The sequence below is a fragment of the Protopterus annectens genome, chromosome 2.part1, assembly GCF_019279795.1.
Source record: "Protopterus annectens isolate FY-2018-M chromosome 2.part1, PAN1.0, whole genome shotgun sequence".
NCBI classification, from domain to species: domain Eukaryota; kingdom Metazoa; phylum Chordata; order Ceratodontiformes; family Protopteridae; genus Protopterus; species Protopterus annectens.
In genome coordinates, this window is record NC_056729.1 from 1,736,525,341 (window position 1) to 1,736,541,488 (window position 16,148).

The window sequence follows — 16,148 nt, forward strand, 5'->3', positions numbered from 1 at the left end:
AACTACTGGCCCATCTCTATACTCTCACCTTTATCCAAGATCCTAGAAAAATGCATACACATTCAATTGCTAAAGCACCTCTCTAACAACCTCCTAGCTCCCACTCAGCATGGCTTTTGCCCAGCTCATAGCATCACTACAGTTCTACTCATTTACAAATACTATGAGCAAAGCTCTGGATTCTGGTCTATTAATTTTAGTCATCCTATTAGACCTATCCAAAGCTTTTGACACAGTATCTCATCCAAAATTATTACAGCAACTCAAAACACTAAACCGCTCCCAACATACTATTAAATTGGTTCTCCAGCTACTTACACCATGGACAACAATCTGTCGAATGGTAAAATACACAATCCAAATATCTGGTGAATACAGGCATTCCCCAAGGGTCTTTTCTGGGACCTATTCTTTTCAATGTTTCATGAATAATCTCCATACTGTATCCCAACAAAGTACAGTCATCCAATAAACTGATGATCCCACTATTATATCTCCTCTTCCAATAATGTTTCTGATCTCCTAAAGATAATTAAAAATGCCTCTCATCTATTGAAGCCTGGCTAAATAAAATGCAACTTCTACTTAATCCCAAAAAATCTAAACTCTTTCTAGTCTCACCAAAAACACCAAGTCATGACTTTTAAGATTTACTCACAAAATAATACTAAAATCGAATTAGTAAAAACAGCAAAACTTCTAGGCATTACAATTGATGACAAACTGTCCTTTGAACATCATATTCACAACACAATAAAAAAACTCACAGTAAGTTCAGCAAACTCTATAGACATAAACCATACTTTGAGTGAGGAGGTTGGCATAATGGTTAAGGAGGTTACCTTACATACACAAGGTACAGGGCTTGATTCTCACATGGGGTAATTGGCTAGGCTTAAAATGGCCCATAAGGGCAGTTAGCCTGGTATGAACCTATGAACCCTATAAGCCCACCAGGGTAAAACTTGCATACAGTCTCCTACTTCCTTTCCTCCTCTATGGGAGCCTCATCTTCACCAAAATCCGGGTCTATATTACCCAATCGAAAGCTGAAAACCGAGAATACCATTTGGGTGACACCAAATGGTCGGAAATGTGAAATGTCGCAAGCGTAAATGGAAATCACCGTAGGGAATATTTTCCCTTTACCTCAATGTAGTGCAATCTCGGAGTTGGAATATTTAAGTAGTGGGGGGTGCAGGGAGGCTTGCCCCCCTGCCCGAAGCATTTAGGTAAGTTGTTTTTCTTTTTTTTTTAATTTTTATTATATGTTTGATATTTTAAACATCGCTCATATGGTGTCGATCATATGAGAGTCTATGTTTAAAACTTTCGGACATAATATAGACCCCCAAAATCCGCACATCTCTCATGACCAAATTACAATCCTGGTGTTATAAAATAGCAAAGTTTGCATCTAGAATGTCAAATCACACACAACACTGCCTGGCCATTAAAGAACTGAACTGGTTTGAATTCCCCCATTACCTAACCTGCATCCAGCTAGCACTTGCCCAACAAGCTGATCCTCAAAGCTGACAAGTGCCCATCACTTCAGAATATTCTACAAACATACACCCCCTCCCACAAATCTCCAGTCCAGTAATAAACAACTCTTTAAGCATAACCAAACCCCACAAAAGAGCTGGACATTGTCTTTATTCCTGCATCACTACCAAATTATGGAATGGCGTGCCTTCCATAATTACTCAATTGGGCTCAATAAAAACATTTAAATTTGCACTAAAACACCACTACCTTAACAATCATATCTGGCTAAGCCACCATAAACAAAGTTACCCATCCTTTTAATTTCTATTAATTTCTAACTCCAACTGCCTAACTATACAATAAATCAATATCTCCCTTAAATACATCTAGCTTTTTGTTTTGACTCTGTTTAACTGCACTATATGCTTAATATAGTAGCTGTAATATTAGTTTGTATCAAAAATCAATACCTCTTGTGTGTTAGGGTGTGCTATATAAATTTTATATTTTGTATTAATATTTTGCAATTATATTTGCATTTGTTGCAGCTTTTCTTCACGGGCCTCCACTGAAAATGGGTTTTTGACCCAGTGGACTCTCCCGGTCAACAAATGTCAATAAATAATAAATAAATAATTATGGCTTGACACTTTCTAATTTTAGCTATGACTTTTTTCTTTTGTTTTACAACCTGTTTAATTCTGGATCCCACCAGAGTGGTTTGTTTTTGAGATAGTTTTGGGCTTCTTGTGGTAGGGACAGCAGCCTCTATACATCATGAACATAGTTGTATAAAGCTTCTGTGAATAAGTCCGTATAGGCTTCTGTGTTGTCTGTGTGCGTAGAGGCTTGAAATTTTGACAAGTTATCCCTTAATAAAAAATAATTTGCCTTGGAATAGTTTCTAACTTTTACAGGATTTGCAGGGTTTACAGAACTGATTCTCATTTTATAGGCAACTGCTTTGTGGTCTCACCTTATCAGAGAAGACAGAACACTGGGGGTGTGCAGCTTTCTCCAATATTTGTGGGTACCTGGTCCAATTTGTTTGTACCTTTAGTGGGCATATGCACTAAACAGTCCATGTTGTTTGTGTTTACAAAGTCTAGGAATCTTTGCACCTGCAAATATGGGGTCATGTAGGATTTTCAGTTTATAGAGGGATAACTGAAGTCACCCATAGGTATGGTATGTTATTGAATACTGAGCCTCTCCAACAGGTCTAGGTATGAGCCATGAGTTTCATAGGACATAGAGGGTGGCCTGTACCTTGCTAGGATATGGTATGGGACTTTTTTATGGTAATCTGGATGTGAAGGAACCCCAGGGCATCATCCTGTTTAACCACCCTAGAGGTATGCTCGCTATTGATGTAGACTGAGACACCTCTGCCTTTCCTCCCTGTCCATGCAGTTGTTATTCTTAATGTCTGGAATGCACAAAAGCCTTGCACTGCTGGAGCACTTCCTGTGGCTTTAAACCAGGTCTCTGAAACTGCACAGACATCTGCATTCTCCAGTGGGAGGATGGCTTGGAGGGGATGGAGCTTCCGGTTTAGATTGCTGGCATTGAGCAGTAACACCTTTAGATTTCCTTGGATAGATTTTGCTTTGTTGGAAGGTTTGTCAGAATGGCATTGCCTGCAAAAGATGCTATATAGGAGGGCAATGTTTTAGCCAATATCTGAAAAGCCTAGAGGGGACAGGTGCAGACCATCCTTAGCAAAGCAATATGATTTGTTAACCATGTCCTCCAAAGCTGAAAAATACTGCATCTCTGTAGAACTGACACCAAAAACGTAGACAATTATTAAAGTCACATCTTCTCCTGTTCTCCTGTTCATATTGTGGTATCATCCTTGCTGAAAGTAGAATGCTGCTCAGTGCTAGACCCTACCAGTCTGTGATGCAGTCCAAGAGCTCCATGATATCTCTTTTCATATAGTCTAGGAAGGTAAGTCTCAGGCCATTTACACCTACATGGTCTATGACTGAATCATACTGGTACCTGTGGTGCCATGACTTGAGTGCATGTGTAACTTTACAATTCCTGGCCCCTAATAGACAAAGGATTTATTTTCTTCTTGTTCAGCCTGATGAGTGAGGGGGTCTCAGCATGTCATACAATGGAGTCTCCCATGACTAGAGTCCTGGGAAGTGTATTGGTTTGCCTTACAGGTATGGTAGTCGAAGCTGAGGATCTGTTGAGTGCTTTTGGGTTTGCTAAGGATAGTTTTTGCAGGCAGAATGTGTAGGAGATCTTCAGGGCTTCAGAAGATTACAGTCCAGTGCCTCAGCATAAGTAAGTCTATGTGTGGTGGGTGTAGTGTGTGTGTGTGTGTGTGTGTGTGTGTGTGTGTGTGTGTGTGTGTGTGTGTGTGTGTGTGTGTGTGCCTCTGACAACCAGATTGTTGCTTGTAGTGTATACATGTGAGTTTTTCCTCCAGAGATAGTGTATATGCATCTCTCACATACTGTAGCTGTTTCTTTGAGGATCAAATGGCTGTCATCAAACATTAGACAATATTCCCAGATCCACCACACTGGCTGCAGAGCAATTGGGGAAGTGCATATCCATGATGTCATATCATTTAGTGAGTGAGCTACTAGGTTGTGGTGCATGAGGGATTAATAGTGGGTTGACTAAGGGTGCTTTGGGGGCTGGAGATGGGACTGGGTTATATAATACTCAATTCAAGGGATGGTGCTCCTCAATATGCAAACTTGCTGGTCTCTTCTACTGCACTCACAGAGATACTGGTACATTTCAAAGGTGGTTTTAGGCAAAATTTGTTTCTAACTGTCTGCATCTATACAGGACAGGACACTACTAATCACCAATGCATAATGAGCAGCTGGCACCTGCAAATACACCAAATTTATACAAGCACTTAAATCACTGGAACTGGCTTCTAAACCCGTGACCAATAAAGCAACTTACAGGTATCTTAAGTGTTTCCCAACTCAGATAAACCAGGCCACCACCTACTGCCACTAGATGGAATATCCTAGTCCTCGTAATGTAAAGGCACCAAAAAAAAGTGTGTGTAATACTACCACAAAACAAGTTAAACTACCCAGACAAGTAACTTCAAGTATTAGGGACCTTTAAAATTATTTAAAGCAAAAATAAAGCAGTAGCATTCAGTTAACATGCAAAATACTACAATAAATCTTTTATCTGCCAGTAATTAATCAGAATTAATGCAGGACCATCTTAAGAGTGTGGCAAGGGTGCAAGGCAAATTGGAGCTCTGGAAAATGAGCAGAAGGCAATTTGTACTAGTGGAGGTTTACTCAACATCAGTACTGGTTTGTGGGGTGGCCACTCAGTTTCATGGATATATGGAAAACATTGGATGGGAAAGCACTTTAATTTACACAACAGACAATAGTAATGAAAGAAAGTAGGGAGGGTGTTTGTTTTCTGCTCCTTATAATAATCGGACTCCCAGAGACACAGCCTTGTTAAACCACAACAGGAAAAGGGTGAGAATGTTGGGTAAAAATTTAAGCTGACAGAAGCAGACTAACTAGAGCAGGGATCTAATCAAATAAATACAATTTTTGCAGCGCTAGTCCTAGGACTCTGATCTACAGGTCAATGACCCCAAGTAGGTTAGAATTTCAGAAAGTTTAGCTTAAAGTCTCAGCAGGGACTGAGGCAGACACAAACAACAGGACGAGTAGCAATGTAAACAGAAAGGCATTATTATTATATGTTTGTTTCCTCTGCCAATAACACAAATCTTCTTCTTCTTCTTCTTTCGGCTTTTCCCGGATAAGGGTTGTCACAGTGGATCATCTGTCCGCTCATGATTGACAATGGAGTTTTATGGTGTTGAGTTGCCAGCCCGGTGCCCAACCTTCCACAGAAGGCACACACATGCAGTTACTCACACCCAGGGCCAATTTAGGGTGTCCAATCCACCTACTGTATGCCTTTGGGATGTGGGAGAAAACCAGAGCACCTGGAGGAAACCCATGCGACCACAGGGAGGACATGCAGACTCCGCACAGAAGGCACCCCAGCAGAGAATCAAACCAGAGAACCTCTTGCTGTGAGGCGGCAACGCTAACCGCTGCACCTATAGTGACTAACACAAATACCGTATATGATAAGGCACAATTTTTGTAGCTGCTGTCTGTATCATAGAGCTTCTTCAACAGATTGTACTGATATCCTAAGGCCAGGTTGTATAGCATGAATTATATGTATATATGTTTATTTCCATATCTGTGAGTTTCTTCACATGTATCTTTAACAACCTCCTTTTGTATATTGTTGATTTTGTAATGTTGGAGTTTTTCTCCCCAGGCCTCTGCTGAAAACGGGTTCTCCTGACCCAGACGGAGCATCCTAGGAAACAAATGTCAAACAAATAAATAAATAAAGGCAGTAGAATGGAAGTAAATGGTAACCAGAATATTAGCAGCCAAATTAGAATATAAATAACTGTAAAAACACTGATGCACCAATCCTGGAGCAGAATTCACAGTTTTGCCACTACTGCAATCCCATCACAGATTAGGGCACCAGACTATTCAAAAATTTACCAGTAACACTGTTTATGGAAAAAAAAGTGTAGCAATAAATGACTAAATGGGGCTGAAATCTGGAAGTAGTTCATAGCTCTGCCACAACTGTGAATTGGACTAGTATGAGACTAAGTCTCCAGACCGGGCTCAAAATACATATAGCTAGTTTTTACAAGTAACTCTACTTATGGAGATAAAATATTTTACAGTAATAAAGTCAAAGTAAACTTTAATGTTATTTAGAACTACAGACATAAAGCATAGACGGAATTTCATGCATCAGCTCAATTCTTGAGACTGCAAAGGAAAGTGAAACATCACATACAAGTAGAAGAATAAACATACCTAACAAATACAATATTACTCCCAATACAGGCAAGAAAGAGCAGAGACAGTTACCAACACTCATATACAAAAAGAATACCCTCCCCTAAGTTAAATTAACCACCCTATTTAAAGTAATACAAAACACAGTACAGATTGTACAATGCCTGTTAGTTGTCTAATATTGGACTTGAGTGAGTTAAATAATACTGACTGTGGATATAATAAATAAATATTGCACTTACTTGGAATATATGTAAGTATATGTTGCACAGATAGACAAATATTGACTTATTGTGAGCCCAGAACCCTGGGACTAGTGCCCAAGTTCAGAAGAATAATCACAATATGGTAGAAACTGTTATTGAATCTTGCATTCCTGCAACAGATGCTGCGATATCTCCTCCCCGATGCCAGAGGGTAAACAGTCCATGCGCAGGATGCGTGGTGTCTTGTGTTATTCTGTTGGCCTTTCAGATGCTTTTTGCAAAATAAAGTTGCTGTATCAGTGAAAGACTGGAACTGGTTACCTTTTCTGCAACCCTCAGCAATCTTTGTAAAGCCTTCCTTTCTGTAACTGTGCAGCTTCCAAACCGCACTGTGAAGTTGCAGGTGAGGATGCTCTCTACTGCAGCTTCCAAACCACACTGTGAAGTTGCAGGTGAGGATGCTCTCTACTGCATTTCTATAGAAGGTGGAGAGAATATTTAATACACAATCTTCCCCCAACTGCAAATGGAACTACAAGACTAAGGTCTCAGAACAAACTAAAAATGTAAACAGATATTTTTTGGTTGAAACATGGGGAAAAGCAGCAGAAAAGTACAAAATAAATCACCACAGAGATTACTACAAATACAATAAACATTTAAATAAAATTTAAATAAAAGTTTTTTTCTTCCATTTTAATGAAAAGCTTGTTTCTCAAGCTTCTCAACTTTCAACCCCTCTCAGTGTTTTGAACAAGAGACCCTCAAATGTAGCAGAATTGAGGGATCTGATCCAGCAAACACAATACTGGAGGTCTAGTCCTATCACCCTGAGCTACAGATCAATGATTCCAGGCAGGTCAGAATTTCGGAAAGTTTAGGTTAATATCTCAGTCAGGGTTGAGACTGACACAAAGAACAAGGGAAAAAACAGTAGGAAAATAAACAGAAAGGCACTGTAATGGAACTTTAAGCAGGTAAATTATACCACAATAGAACCCACACAGCGTAATGCATTTACTTAACAGCAAGCTGAAGTTCCTCACCCTCTCTAGGATAGGCAAGCCAGCAAATGCCACTCACTCCCATAAATCCACCCCCCCTTTTCCAATCTCTTACAGTGCCATTAGACTACCACAGTTCCTCTGGGATGCACAATTTTTACAATTTGTCTTAGTCCTACTACCAATAACAGCAGAATTTACCCAAAGGAGTACATTGTAGTAGACAGAATGCCCAATTTATGACATGCTGAGATATGACTGATGTTGATTCATGTAACATAGCACAGTTATATTGTGACCTCAGTTACCCCACTGAAGGAATATTCTAGTTTATTACAGCACTTGGTATATAGAGAGAGAAATTCAGTTTCATAACCATAATGGCAACAAGAGTATAACACAAAATGTCCGACCATGCAAACTATGAAAGGTTGTACTAGTCCTCCTTTCAAAATCTGATAATAAATCAAACTTTTCAGGTAATAACAGATTTTCATTGTAAACACACATCCAAGAAGGCCTTTCTAATTACAGGGGTTTCAGTGCAAAACATCTCTGAATTTGTCCCTCATTCTGTAGCTGATGAAAGCATGCTGTTATAGCCATGACATGTTACAAATGGAAAAAAAATATTTTCCCCGTGAAGTATGTAAAATGTTCACATAAGAAGACTAGGCTGGTGGCTCAAGAACCCTTAAAAACTCAAACATTTTGCCTGAAGTTTACCATATTTTTGATCCCTAAGAGTAGGGTTACCATATTTGGTTGTATGTAAAAGAGGACGAAAAAATATGTGCTGGTACCAGCACATATTATTTCTGAAGAGCAAAAAAAAAAAAAAAAAAAAAATTCTTGTGGGACCTTTTTTTGGGGTGGGGGGGGGTATGCCAGTATATGAGCCAATCAAAATCTCGCACAGCGGACCCTCTTCTGTTTAATGTGGAACATCAAGCTGTTCCACACTGAACAGAGCTCTGTTTTTTGATTGGCTCGTATACTGGTATACGAGCCAATCAAAAAAAAAATAAAACAAAGCAGAGGACTAATTCCAAAACAGGGATGTCTGGTTTTTGAAAATTCTGCGATTTAAACCCGGACAAATTGCAGAATTTTCAAAAACCGTCCAGACAGGAGCCCAAAAAAGAGGACGTGTCCGGGGAAACCCGGACGTATGGTAACCTTACCTAAGAGCTAGTGGATGGTATAGGTTTGGGTCTATGCATTTGAGTATTTTACAGACTACCCCATCCATAAAGGGCAGTGTATTTATGATTCCCCATACAGTAATCCAAACATGCTTTTGAAGAGGGTCAGGGAAGGGCTCTGTTTTACATGAATTCTCTTCCACAGAAGGGGTAATCTCTGAGACACTTATCTGCCTCTCCAGCCTGTTCTGTTTGTGTCATAGGCCAGGTTTAGCTCATGTTTGCTTTGATCTAATGACAACTCAGGACTGAAGTATACTATAAAGCATTACTGTGTACTGCATATGGAGCAAAACATCAAAATAATATTCCTCATGCAATTCCCATACAATGGGACATGAAACATTGCAATGCTAAAGACCTCTAAACACAAGGATGTGGTGCCCATCTATGGAAGGCTAGATGGCAGACTGATGCACTTCACAGCACTTAATCAGCTACAAAAGCACAACCTTCCTTTTCTTACTACAACACAATAAAAAGATAAATTGAAATGGATTGCATTTTGTCACACTTTTAGAACTTGTAAACCTAAACCTAATAGAAAATAACTAAACACCACTTAGCAAGTAACATAATGGCCACGTGTGCCTATTGATATGGGTTATCAATACAGGGTTCTACTTCTGCGTAGTTTGACACTTTCTAACAAAAGTTTTTGAATTGCAAACCTGGATGTTATGTTCTTAGGTGCAAAGGTAAATGAACAGCTGCACATTCAGAATATCAAAGCATTTCTAGTTTTTTATTCTTCAGTTTTACGAGAAAAAAATATTTTATGCATTATGTATTCACCTCCTGTGAGAAAACGGCAAAGTCTGCATGAATTTTTAGATACCTGCAGAATGTAAAGCAACACAAATTAGCAACACCATTGGTTTTCTTTTCAATCACAGTCTACGCACTGGCTTCATTCCAGTCGAATGAAAACAACCACCATTATTCCCTTGCACAAAGGTGGTGCTTCCTTATCTGCAAGGCCATGGTCAGAATCATCAAAGACCTTATCAACAAAGATATAGGTAATATCTGAATACTTGACCCTACTCAGTTTTGATTTATCAAAGGGAGATCATGCCTGTTAAACCTGGTGGACTTCTTCGGGACAGTCACCAAGGTCCTGGACAAGGGAAATCTGTGCATACAACCTACCTAGACTTAGCCAAGGCATTTGACACTATCCCACTCAGGCATCATTGAAAAACTCACCCAGTTAAGTAACAACCCTTATTTCATTAGATGGGTCAGTAATTGGCTCACTGATGGAACCCATATAGTCAAAATCGGGGAATCCACCTCCAACAGCAGATCTGTAACCAGTAGTGTTCCACAGGGATCAGTCCTGAGACCTCTACTGTTTGGAATTTATTTTTCTGAAATACAAGCTGGCAATGTTTACTGATGACTGCAAGTTGTGAGTGGTCATAGAATCTCCAAGTGATGTCAACATCCTACAAGAGGGTCTTACACAAACAAATGATTGCTGCCAAAGTCATGGCTTAAACACACTGCAAAAAATGTCTCATCGTCCCTTTTGCTTTTTTAGATTAGATTAGATTAGTACTAGGCTAACTGCTCTTTTGGGCCATTTGAAGCATAGCCAGTTACCCCATGTGAGAATCAAACCCTGCACTTTGTGTCTTTAAGGTAAGCATCTTAATCATTATGTCATCCTCAGTAACAGTGATGTTCCTGCTAACTACCACATCAATAGCAACACCTTAAGTTTGCACTCAGTGGTGAGAGATCTGGGCACACATGTTGACAACGATCTAATCTTTAACCACCATGTCTCCGCAGTGGTAAAAAGGGCAAGAAGTTATAACCTCCTTGTATTCTTCCCTCATCAGGCCAATAATTGAGTACAACATCTCTTTTGGTATGTACGCTTCCAAGCACCTGCAGCAACAGGAGAGACCACAAACATTCCTCACAAGGAAAATTCAAGGTCTTCAGCATCTGTCCTACTTTAGTCTGTTTCATACAGACTACTCACAGGTGATCTCTGCCTCACATATAAGGCAATCTCTGACCCTGCTTTATTCAAAATGCTGCATATCCATGGTCAAATGGTACACAGCTTACTCGCTCTAAAGACTTTAACTTTGTATGCAACATTAATAGAACCTGCTGGAGGGACAGCTCTGTGTCCCACAGGTTACAACACCTTTTAAACAGACTCCCCACTTCATGCCAATGGCCCTCTTCAAACAGACTCTGGGCAACTGGGATGGTAACCGTAAATTCACCCAGGTGGTTCTACTTGTGTCCCTCTTGGACAGGGGCAATAGGTGCAGTTCGTGGAAATAAGGGTTGAACTTGGCCAAGCTTGTAATGGCCCTATGGCTATTAGCCTTTTAACTTCCTATGAATTGTATTTTCATTGTGTTTCTAAAATGAGAGCCAGCAACATCAGCTCCTTTTGCACAAATACTGCCCCACTGAAATGTACCTCTTATGAGATGGGTATTATGTTTTCATGAGTTCGCAGTCAAATTGTGCACCATGTTGCTCTGAGAGAGAGAGAGAAAAAGAGAGAGGCTGTCACCATATAACCCAAAATATTAAGTAATAACTACCATTTGCTTTTATACATTTTCAGCCCCCAAAAAGTGGTAGCAACATTCTGTGGACATTTTTCAGGTGCATTTGTGAAATGAAAGATATGGTAGCCTCAAAAATGATTTTAAACTTACGGTCATAAGATACGTATGCTGCCCCTACACTAGCCAGATGCAGTTTCACACACAGCTTCCCTCCATACTCCATAAAATACAGCTTCTATGTATTGTTTGAATAGTCAGTTGTGATGAAAAGAGCAAATCAGTGATGTATTTCAACTTGGAGCTGTCAGAGTGTACACCCCCCCAACAAAGTCATAACATTGATCATTGTATTGTGATCATTTGACTTCTTTTGCCTTCATCCAGGGATGGCTTAACCAGTGATGGTCAACTCTAATGGGCATTTGCACACAAAATGACAAACAAATGTATTTTAGTCCATGGCTATAGGGACCCCACCCCTGCTATGACAAAAAAAAAAAAATATATACATATATATATATATATATATATATATATATATATATATATATAAACTACAATGGCTTTGTGCTGCAGGCAGTGTCCATTACCACGGCCTGCAGATAGTTCTGGTTCTGTTGGTATTTTGTTTTTCTTAATTGATCAGATTATTAAACGTTAATAGTGCTACAGGCAGGATGAAAACCTATACCTACTTTATTTTAATATGCTAGTGAAAGCTTCACATATAACCATTTAGTCTCATTTTTTTGCAAGAATGCAGACAACCTTATTTACTGTGTACGATTGCCAGCACAAATGCTGCACTATGTAGGCAGCCACGTCTCATTATCTTCAGTCCCATTACCTTCTGCACCATTTGTGCAACCACGGAAGTAACACGAGGATCTGAGTAAGGATCACTGAGCACACTATTGTGATCACCGCTGTTTTTGTGCACAGAATCCTCAGAAAAGCTTGCATAATGTCACTTTAAAAAGCATGAATGACTAGATAAGCTATCAGGATTGCCATTTCCAGAAAACTAAATTCACTAAAGGAAAAGTGCACCTGAAGCGATGATTAAAAACAAAGAAAAAGAAAAAGAAAAAAATACCCAACAAGAGCCATGACAAAAGGAAATTGGATCAAGGAGCCAAGATGTGTTTACATACAAAATTGTGAAGATTTTCAACAAAACATATCATAGAATAGTGGCTCTATATTTTATGTCGTTCACAAAACTCAGAGAAGAAAAGTGGGGGAAACAAATGCCCATTGTGTAATACAGAAACAGTTCAAACATTCTGTCATGGAACCTAAGATTCGTCCCAGTTTATCTTATTTTGCAATGCAGCCAGTGGATTATCTGACAACAGCATTAGCTGGGGTTTGTAGTACAGCAAAGTAGCTTTCAGCAGTTAGAAGAAACTGTGCATGTAAATAGTAGTGTAGTGCCCATCTAATACTGCACATGCTCTGTGAAACGGAGCACAGCAATGCGACACAAGTACATTTTATTCTGTTAAATGTACCTGCTGCGTTTACTTGATTTAAGACAGAACTCTTTACTTTAGGTAGAACAGGCTTTGCTGAAAGAAGGTTTCATGGATGAGTAAAAGGGGGTTGATGAAAGTTGTGGCACAAAGTTGTTTTCCTCTTGTGAAAGAAGCTCTGTGAACAGAGCAGTAGCTTTGATAGAAGGCATCAATCACAGTGAAACAGAACCTGGCAGAGGAGGCTGGAAGGTGTTCTACCTGAGAAACCCATTTTTGTGACTTCTCCCAGCATATTAATGTTCAAGGTATTGCTGAGGTGTAAGTTAAACCACACAATTGTTATGTTTGCTTGGAAGAAGCTGCATTTGAGTTTGCTTATAGATAAGCTGCATTTTTATTAAGACTACAGATCTCAACTGCATTAAATATTCCACATTGATGGACTGCTGTGTAATTTTGGCATCAGTTATTATTGCCAGAATTCTGAGATCCATTGTTGTCAATGACACTTCAATTCCCCCATATGAAAAAATGGAGACAACTGTGTGGTATATGCAGGGAGCTTTCCTTTAGATTTAAGTGCAAACTTTTATACCTGTTGCTGGAAACTCAGGCAACAAAAGTAAATTAACTGAACTGTGTTATCGTTACTGGGGAGTTTTAATCTGCTCTGAGCTAGAACTTAATGTATGTGCAAAACTGTGTTCACTAGAAATGACAATAAGAAAGCATAAATTAACAATGCATGCAAGTACTGTAAAAACTCCAACTTAATAAAAACACATTTTGGGAACATAGTGAAAGCTATATGAAGTCTAGAAAGAGAACATGTTACAAACAGTATTAGTAAGGGAAGGATGTAAAATAGGGTGTTAATGTCAAATTGTCATGGGACCAGGCAGACATAATGCTATCTGGTTTTGGAAATGTGTTAACCTCTGTTACTACAGTTCCTGGCACGGGGGTATAATGAAGCAGAAAGAACCTTTCCTATCACTGTAAGAATCATGAGAAAAAAGTGACATTCAAATAAAACAAGCAGAAGACATGTTAAATTGAATTACTAAAGATACTAGTGGGTAGCAGTTAGGAGGTCTGTTATTAAGACTTACATTTCACATACTGATGATATGCAGAGAAAATGTATGGTGCTAAAAATAGGTGTCACCATAGATGATTAACTAAAATTTGATGCATTTGATGTACAGATCAATGCATAAAGAAAACCCACCAAAAACTTGGCCTTCTGTATCGGAATCGTACATTTAAAAATGAATAAACAAACACGGACTCAGCCGAAAAAACTGTTAAAACCAAACTCCAAACAGTGGCCAGTAAACTAATAACGAATCCACACAGCACAATAAAATTTGAGCACTTTCTTTCACTTTTAATTGTAAACGTGAACTTCTTCAGAAAAAACGGGAGCTCTCCCATGCTCCCGTTTTAAATTAATTGACAGGAAGTGATGCAACTAATAATGTTGTGAAATTACTATCTTATTAATTACAAAAAAATTCCAACTTTTTTGTATAAAAAATATATGAAAAAATAATGGTATCCTAAGCATACTACTTGTCGATACCTTGTTATAAAAACAACATACATTATAAAATAGAGAATGTAGAATCGTACATTTCTTCCTCCCTCCTCCAAACCTTCCCTAACCAAATCTCTCCTTTTACCCTCTCTTTTGTATGCTGCTCCTATCCTTACTAACCTCCAACCCTCTCTTCTCAGCAAACTAGTGAAAACCTACAACAAAATAGCCAAGTTTGCCTCCAATCTCCCATATAAATCCCACCACTGCCTTGCCCTTAAGTCTTTACAATGGCCTGAATTCCCCATACAACTGCTCCTCCCTCAACTGCATATAACTCACTCTGTTCTTTATAACCCTACTGCCCGTCCCTCTATCTCTAACATTTTAGCACTATACAACCCCCAACGTCAGCTTTGTACATCTGATACACATCTTCTGGACATCTACAAAACCAAAAAAAATATAGGGAAGTCACTATACAAAAACTCAATAGCCCACTTTAGGAACTCCCTCCCACATAATTTAAGAAACATCTCTCATCTCTCCCAGTTCAAGCATGAACTTAAACACTATCTCCTAAACACCTGGTCCTGCCTCTGTCAAGCCACAATTTGATTCTAGCTACCCCCTTCCTAAATCTACTCTCTTTTCACATATTCTCTTTTCTCATTTCCATCTCCCCTCCATATTGCTCATACTACAAATCACCAACACCCCACTTCCTCTAAATACAACCTTACATCCAGACTAACTCACTGCTACTGTATATTGCAGACTAAATCCTGTACAAAACTGTTAATTCGATTATTTCACTTTACTATATAATTCTCTTGCTATATGCCATCTCTGATAAAAATGTTTCTATTGAATGACTGTAATTGTAACTGGAGCTTTTCTCCTCAGGTTTCCACTGAAAATGGGCCTTTGGCTCAGCTGGACCAACCTGGTTAACAAATGACAATAAATAAATAAATAAATAAATAAATAAATAAATAAATAAATAAATACTCAGCTTCAATACAGATAAGGAAAGAAGTTTCAGAACATTGTAGAAGATGCTTATTGATATTAACAAGGAAGAAAAGCACGCTATGCAAAAAGACCCATAGTCTCAGCGATAATCAAGTTTGGGAAGGAGGCTAATACACTCATAGAAACATGTAACCAGTTTCAATGAAGTGGGAAAAACAGAAAAAAGCAAGTAATCTGATCCAATATTTAGGTCTATATCATACCATCAAAGTTGCAAAATCTTGAATGTCATGATATTGAACCCAAAACCTCGAAGACTGACAACAGCGAAGTCGCGGAACATCAAATTCTTTCCCAGGGAAAGAATTCAGTAGGGCATTTCCATGACTTTGGTATTTCCTCCACTGTGGTGTGATCTCGGAGTTGGTATATTTAAGTAGGGGGGTGTGGGGGGTAAAGCCCCCCACATTAGACATAATTTGCAGTGTTTGTATGTTTCGTGTTTTGTGCTGGAAATCGCTGTTCTCAGCTTTTGGAGTTTTAAGTTATCGTGGTTAACAGTTCAATGCTATTGTATTCAATGCTGTCACAGTTTGATCTTGTGATATAAACCCCAATATTTGACACCTCCTGATAATGCAAGTGGAAGAGAGGAATAGTGGTTGGATACAAATAAAAATAGTAAAACCTTGTGAGGAATCTAGAGCTTCACTAGAAGATGGGAAACTAGCAACAGAGTAAGCCTACAGATGTGCCTCTGCCCGATTTATTAAAGGAGAGAAACACCCAAAGATCTAGGGATACTGTTGGAAAGCCCTTTTAACAATTAGATAGGGAT

General features: G+C 38.9%; 1 protein-coding gene across 4 annotated transcripts in view; it reads right to left on the reverse strand.

Annotated features, from left to right (window-relative positions):
- LOC122794619 (beta-1,3-galactosyltransferase 2-like) overlaps positions 1-16,148 on the reverse strand; it is a 409,827-nt gene that overhangs the window by 145,014 nt on the left and 248,665 nt on the right. The window contains exon 1 of one of the 4 annotated variants that reach the window (XM_044063193.1): positions 6,599-6,987. The exons of 2 other annotated variants lie outside the window; for them this stretch is intronic. The gene's annotated coding sequence lies outside the window, so the exon portion shown is untranslated. One more of the 4 variants, XR_006363662.1, reaches the window with a different exon arrangement.